The sequence below is a fragment of the Ovis canadensis genome, chromosome 17, assembly GCF_042477335.2.
Source record: "Ovis canadensis isolate MfBH-ARS-UI-01 breed Bighorn chromosome 17, ARS-UI_OviCan_v2, whole genome shotgun sequence".
Classification (NCBI taxonomy): Eukaryota; Metazoa; Chordata; class Mammalia; order Artiodactyla; family Bovidae; genus Ovis; species Ovis canadensis.
The window spans coordinates 65872283-65880285 of NC_091261.1; positions in this window are offsets into that span (position 1 = coordinate 65872283).

Here is an 8003-nt window from a genome sequence, read left to right on the forward strand (position 1 = left end):
GAAGGGAAAGGTTACCCACTCTCATATTCTGGCCTGGAGAATTCCATGGACACTCCACAGGGTTGCAAAGAGTTGGACATGACTGAGTGACTTTCACTTCACTTCACTTTTCAACATAATTGATTCCCTGGTAACTTTGTGTTTTATCTTAGATATTTAAAAGCCTAAGGAAGGTCCCTCAGCTTCACAAGACTGCCCAAGGGACTCCACCCACAGGGGAGGGGAGAAATCTCTGCGAAACCCAAGAGTTCCTTCAGCCTGGCCTCAGCTCTACTCTCCTTGGTGGACTCGGGGCCACATGATGACTTCTGTGGGCCCAAGGCACTTTTGTTTACAGAGGGCCCCCTCTGTTTGCTGTTCAGTTGCTAAGTCGTGTCTGACTCTTTTCTACCCCATGGACTACAGCACACCAGGTTTTCCTGTCCTTCACTATCTCCCGGAGTTTGCTCAAACTCATGTCCATTGAGTCGGTGATGCCATCCAACCTTCTCATCCTCTGTTGTCCCCTTCTCCTCCTGACTTCAATCTTTCTCAGCATCAGGGTCTTTTCCAATGAATCGGCTCTTCACATCAGGTGGCCAAAGTATTGGAGCTTCAGCATCAGTCCTTCCAATGAATATTTAGGGTTGATTTCCTTTAGGATGGACTGGCTTGATCTCCTTGCTGTCCAAGGGACTCTCAAGAGTCTTCTCCAGCATTGCTATTCAAAAGCATCAATTCTCCAGTGCTCAGCCTTCTTTGTGGTCCAACTCTCACATCCGTATATGACTACTGGCAAAACCATAGCTTAACTATATAAGATATTAAACCTTATAACCTTAACTATATAAGATATTAAAAATTATACTTTATGACTGTGTGCATATGAAGATGCAAATAATCCAGACTGGGTTCACTATTATTATTAGATTTACTTGCTTTCTTCTGCTTTTAAAAGCAGTTAAAACATTTTTTATGGGCATTAGGCCCTGAGCCTGCTAGGCCTAATGGAGAAGTTGGCCCTGAATGAATGCATCCAATCAACTGTTGACAGTTGAAGAAATGGAAACTTGTTCATTCATTTCCATTTCTTCATCAACAACACTCAGGTCTCCATCACCAGCCTATCATCTTTCTTTGTTTTTTGGCCATGCACCTTGAGGGATCTTAGTTCCTGGACCAGGGATTGAACCTGGCCCTTGGCAGTGAAAGTGTGGAATCCTAACCACTGGACCATCAGGGAATTCCCCCATTATCTTTCTTGATGCCAGCGATAACTATCTAGTCAGCCACTGAATATCTGCACTGTCGTCCCAGAGGTATCTCAAATGTATCAGGTCCCAAACTGAACACATTGCTTTTCTCTCCAAATTTACTGTGACTCCTATGTCCTTAATTGCACCACCATCCAACCGATTATGAATGGAGAAAACTGGTGGTCATCTGTGACTTTTTGCTCTCCCTTCATTCTCCACATCCAATCAATCACCAAATCTTGCTAACACCACCTCCCAAGTCTGTCCAAGGTCCAGTGCCTGCCCTCCATCCCCAGTGCACTTGACTTACTTCAGATCAGAATCACTTGCCTGGAATTCTCTCACAGCTCCCTAAGGAGTCATCCTGTATCTCCTCTCTCCAGTCATTTTGCTGATCTCCTGATCTGATCTGATCGTATCCCATCACTGCCCAATCCTTGGAGCATTCCCCACTGTCTAAATTAACAGTGAGTCTTGAGGTGAGGAGTTTGTTAAAAGTATACCATAATTTTTTATACCTCACCCCTTGCAGACGAAGTAGAGTCTTGACCACTGGATCACCGGGGAAGGGTCGTGCTGCAGAGACAAAGTTCACAAATTTGAATCTCTGCAGATTCCTAGCAAGTTCCTACCCAGGTCCCTGTCTGCCTAAAAGTTTCTCCCAAATGATTCTGATACAGATTCAAGCTTAGGAACCACTGATTTAGGTCAGTGGTTTTCAGATCTGGCTGCACATTACAATGACCTGTGTTATGCTGTGCTTAGTCACTCAGTCATGTCTGACTCTGTGACTCCATGGACTATAGCCCACCAGGCTCCTCTGTCCATGGGGATTCTCCAGGCAAGAATACTGCAGTGGGTTGCCAAGCCCTCCTCTAGGGGATCTTCCCAACCCAGGGATGGAACCCAGGTCTCCCCCATTGCAGGTGGATTCTTTACTATCTGAGGCACCAGGGTAGCCCATGAATGCTGGAGTGGTTAGCCCATCCCTTTTCCAGGTGATCTTCTCAACCCAGGAATCAACCTGGGGTCTCTTGCATTGAGGTGGATTCTTTACCAGCTGAGTGACCTGGAGAGTTTAAAAAATTCAGGGTACTAGAGCCTGCTCCAAACCACTTAAACTAGAATTCCTGTGGGTGGGAATTCATAGACATTCATAATTTTTAAAACTTCCCTTGGTGAGTCTGATTTGCAGTTAGAATTGTGAACTACTAGTTTAAGAAATTCTTAAACTGCTAAAATAGTCCTTGAACAGTAGAGCTGAATGTTTACTAAAGTTAATAGGTCATTTTCTCTCTGGAATCTGACCTTACATGTTGCTGTTTTTTATGTTGGGAAAAAGGGAAACTCATTCTTATTTTGACTGCTGTCGCTGGGAAACTGCTTAGCAAGTCAGGTCATGCATTTTGATTCTGTGCTGGACATGATTATTAAGCTCTGACACTGTCTTGAGTGCACAGAGCTGAAGTCAGCTGACTTGTCATTTTGTGGCTTCATGTTAATCAGTGGGGCGATGGCCTTACTGCATCCCTTTGCACAGTCCTCTAGAGGAATTATATACTTCTCCTTCTCAATTCATGGGATAAAAATAAGGCACAGAAACTTAAAGCAGCTGCTTAAGGCTGGATATCTTGCAAGTATCAAAGCCAAGGATAGACCCTCTGAAGTCAGGTTATACTACATAGAGTGGCAAGCTGATAATATTTAGGCCCACTGGGTATTTAGAATAAGTCCTGGATGACACAGACCCTTGTCTTCACCTACTATCCTTGTTTTCTCTCAAATTTTTCATTATGCAAGCTGAACTCATGGGCTAGGTTTGTCACTTATTTGCTTGTCCACTTTGCTAACTTACACCTGATCTAACAGAAATAGGTTAAATTCTTGCTATGAGATATAGGACCCAGAACTGAATTATACAGTTATTTTGACCTTCATACAAGGCTGTGGTGAGCTGCAACCAGGCACAACCAGCCAACAACAACCAATTGGGTACATCTCCTCCCATCTGCGTATTCAATGGCATCACACTGATAACTGGAAACTGACCACAATGGGTGTACTTATCACAGAAACTGGCAAACAGTTTTTTTCTTTTGGAGGGGATCGGTTTGTTATTTTTGACCTTTAGAGAGCCAGTTGTTAAACATTTACAAAGACACCACGGCTAGATGAGCATCAAAACTTATCCAAATCCTTCAGGCTTTCACAAGTGGTGAAATCAACTAGCCAACATGATGAAAAAGATTGATTTTAAGGTCACCTTTCACACATTATTCATTAGGTGAAAACCCTGTTTTGAAGGCAGCCTACAAAACATCAGCTTCAACATGGGATAACATTTCTTGCATATCACTCTGGATGAGAAGGATGCTGATAATATTCAGAACTGGCAAAGGTGAGGGGGATAAGATGCTCTCAGGCACTGGTGATGAGAGAGTCGATATCTATTACAATCTCTTTGAAAGGCAACTGGCCAAACTCTGTCCAAAGCCCTAAGATGTGCCAGCTTCCTGAGGTTATGCTAAGGAAAGAAAGATGTTGTTGTTGTTGTTTAGTTGTTCAGTCATGTCTGACTCTTTGCAACCCCATGGACTGCATCACGCCAGGCCTCCCTGTCCCTCACAATCTCCCAGAGTCACCCAAAATTCATGTCCATTAGAATTGGTGCCAATTTACCTTGATTCATGGACCTAACATTCCAGGTTCCTAGGCAATACTGTTCCTTACTGCATCAGATTTTACTTCCATCACCAGACGCATCCACTGCCAAGCATAATTTCTGCTTTGGCCCAGCGGTTTCTTTTTTTCTGGAGCTATTAGCAATTGTCCTCTGCTCTTCCCCAGTAGCATATTGGACACTGTCCGACCTGGGGGACTCATCTTTTGGTGTCATATCCTTTTGCCTTTCTATACAGTTCATCGGGTTCTCATGGAAAGCATACTGTTTTGCCATTCCCTCCTGCAGAGGACCACATTTTGTCAGAAGCCTCCACTATGACCCATCCATATTGGGTGACTCTGCAAGGCCTGGCTCATAGCTTCACTGAGTTACTCAAGCCCCTTCACAACAAGTCTGTGACCCATGGAGAGGATTAAAGATGTAGGCAACATCATATGCTTGAAAATGTTCACTGCAGCATTATTTACACCAGGGGTTCTCAACTCTGCTTGCATTTTGATTCACTCGGGAGTTAAAGCCAAGTTATTAATGGTTCTCAACCAAGTGTAGGGTTGCAGGGGAAGGCTAGTAGAGAAGTAGAGGAGCGTTTTGCATGCAGGGGACAGGTGGCATTACCTGGAAGTATTTTTGATTGTTACAACTGTGGAGGAATGGCATCTAAGGGGTAGAGGCCAGGATGCTGGTAAACACCCAACAGAGGACAGAGTGTGTCCCTGCAACAAAGATTTGTCTAGTCCAACAAGTCAGTAGTGCTGAGATTAAGAAACCCGTGGGACACTGATGTCTGGGCCCCACCTCAGACCGACTACATCAAGATCTCTTGAGGGAGAACATCAGTATTTAAGCAAAACCAACAACCTCTCAGGTGATGCAACTAAGCAAACAGAGCTGAGAACCTCCAATGTTTTCAGAAAATTGAAAACAACACATAATTAATACCAAGATACTAGTTACATGAATTTGGTTCCTTCTAGCAACATATGATTTCCTTCCTAACAGCATATGAGATTAGACATCAATGAGAAAAAGAGGAATGATAGGAAACTGCACAGACATGAAAGGCAATTCTCAGGAAAAATAAACAAACAAGCAATAAATATCTATATATCTACATCTCTCTATATATGTATGCGCTGTGCTTAGTCACCTAGTCATGTTTGCGACCCCATAGGCTGTAGCCCGCCAAGCTCCTCTATCCATGGGGATTCTCCAGGCAAGAATACTGCAGCGGATTGCCATGCCCTCCTCCAGGGGATGTGCCCAACCCAGGGATTGAACCCAGGTCTCCCACATTGCAGGCAGATCTTTACTGGCTGAGCCACCATGGAAGGCCAAGACTACTGGAGTGGGTGGCCTATCCCTTCTCCAGGGGATCTTCCTGACACGGGAACCGAACTGGGGCAGATAGATACATAGAAAGATAGGGAGAAGGCAATGGCAACCCACTCCAGTGTTCTTGCCTGGAGAATCTCAGGGACGGGAGAGCCTGGTGGGCTGCTGTCTGTGGGGCTGCACAGAGTTAGACATGACTGAAGTGACTTAGCAGCAGCACATAGAAAGACAGAACAAGTTCACTAACAATTAGAGAAATGCAAATTTAAAAAATTAAATGAAGTATAATTTTTCATTTAACAGTTTAACAAATTTAAAAAAATGATGTTATCTAATACTGTCAAAGGGCTTCCCTAGTGTTTCAGACAGTAAAGAATTTTCCTGCAACGCAGGAGACCCCGATTCAATCCTTGGGTCGGGAAGATTCCCTGGAGAAGGAAATGGTAACCCATTCCAGTATTCTTGCCTGGAGAATCCCATGGACAGAGGATCCTGGCAGGCCATAATCCATGGGGTCGCAGAGAGTCAGACATGGCTGAGCAACTAACATAACAACAACAATGTTGGCAAAAGGGTAGAGAAAGGGTAGAAAAATACTTTCAAAAACTCAGTGAAATTGGAAGTTAGTATATCCCTTTGGAGGGCAACTTGGTAGTATCTTATAAAATTTAAAATATGTTATTGATCCTAAAAATTTATAGATTTGCAATGTATACAGAATTTACAAGTCAAAGGAGATACGCATACACTCACACACATATGTGGGCGCTACTCTAAGCAGTTATATCTATGTATCTCTATCTATCTATCTAATCTAACTGTCTATGTACTTGTCTACATACCCATCTATCTACATATTTATTGAGAGAAGGAGAAGAGACAGAAGAGGGAGAGAGAAAGAGAGAGAATTTAATCATTGTGTAGAACATCAAAGTACTAAGAATTACAAAAGTGTCCAAGTAGAGGTAGTTGAAAAAACTACCGCACATTTATGCAACGAACAATGCAGAACACCATGCAACTATAGAGAGATATCTAAAGCATATTGTTATATTATTAAATAACAAGTTGCTAAACCATAATGTAATGATTCCATTTATGCATATATAAACATAGAATATTCTGGAAGGAATTGCAAGATACCTTTAGGAGTAGGAGAAGCTTTTTTTCTTTCCTAGTCCCCTGTACTATCTGAGTTTTTTTTTTTTTTACCATGGGTGTGTATTTTAGATATTCAAATTTATTTAAATCTATTATAACTAAGAAACATTTTTATAGGAGAATGTTAAATAAATCATCATACCCATGATATGCCACTATGAAAAGTTCAACTCTAAAACAGTTTATGTAATATAGACTCATTTTTAAAACATTCACAGAAAAAAGACTGGAAAGCTGATTGAAGTCTCACGTTTTCCTGTGTGCTTCCTGCTTTCCTCTGTTTTCCAAAATTTCTACACTGAGCTTGTGATTCTTCTGAGATTAGAACTTTAAAAGAAAAAAAAGCCTGCAATACATGTTATTTTTCTCCCCCAAAGTATGTGTACACCCAACTGCTAGGACATAGCACATAGCTCTAGCGTAGTAATGTACAAAAATCACTTGGCCGTGAGTACAATATTTTGCCTCATCCATGGTGAGGTGGCAAAGTAGATCAGCTGGCATGGTGACCGTGTCGGCCCTTTGTTAAAAACGGCATTTCCTCCCCACATGGCTCCAGAAGCACTTCGTTTTTGGATCCACTCAACATGAAAAGCATTTCTGCTGCAGAAAATCATTGTCATCTCAAGTTTCAAGAGAAGATAATTTTTCATGGGGTAGAGTGCTGATATATCCACCCGAACCCTTCTTTCAACAATTCACAGGGTGCTGACTTATGTCTTGGGCATCATTTTGGAAGTTTGAGTCCCAGGGATAAAGGAGGGATCAAGGTCCCTGCTCTTAAGAAGATGACATATAGCTGGTAAACATGAACAAGATGGTTACGTAGAGTAAAAATGCCAGGATGGTGGGGAAGAAAAACTAAATCAGCCTGTAAGTGTGGCTAATTTTGGATTTTGTGGTCACCCATGTAGAAGAGTACATTTGTTTCGCAGTAAATTCTCATTTTCGTCTCAGGTTCAAAGGATTTGTCAACAAAATAAGCCACTCATTCTAAACAAACAAATAATACCAGTATTTGTTAGATAATTATCTAGCTTACTTTCAATATACTAACGTTAAAAGAGCAATAGACAACATTGTGAAGCAACTATACTCCAATAAAAACTAATTTAAAAAAAGAAAAAAAAATAAAAGAGAAATAGAAACAGCAGAGGGTACATCACTAAATTGGCTTTTGACAAACATCCAGACTTAGCACTGGGAAGTCCTATGACATGGCACATCTGGAGTCCCATCTGGGGAAAGCTCCCAGGCAGCACGTCCACTCCCTGGGTGAGACTTCAAAAATTGCAGCTTGGATTCCCACTTATAATCCCAGAACGCAAAGTGATATCATCATCAATCCGTGAGCAAGTTGCAGCTCTGGCTTCATGTTAATGCTATTTGTTTTGTCTTGTAAGACTTGGAATGTTGTTAAACCCAGGGCTTGGTTGGCTAGACCCCCTTTCAGCGATTCAGCTATCTCATGATTCGTCCCCTATCTCATCTATAGTAGGTAGTCACTCACAGTCACTCATAGTCAGGGCAGTTTCCAGGCAGGTTAGAAGTAAGGTCAGAGGCCTGCTCTGCTTCATCTCTGAAGCCTAAAC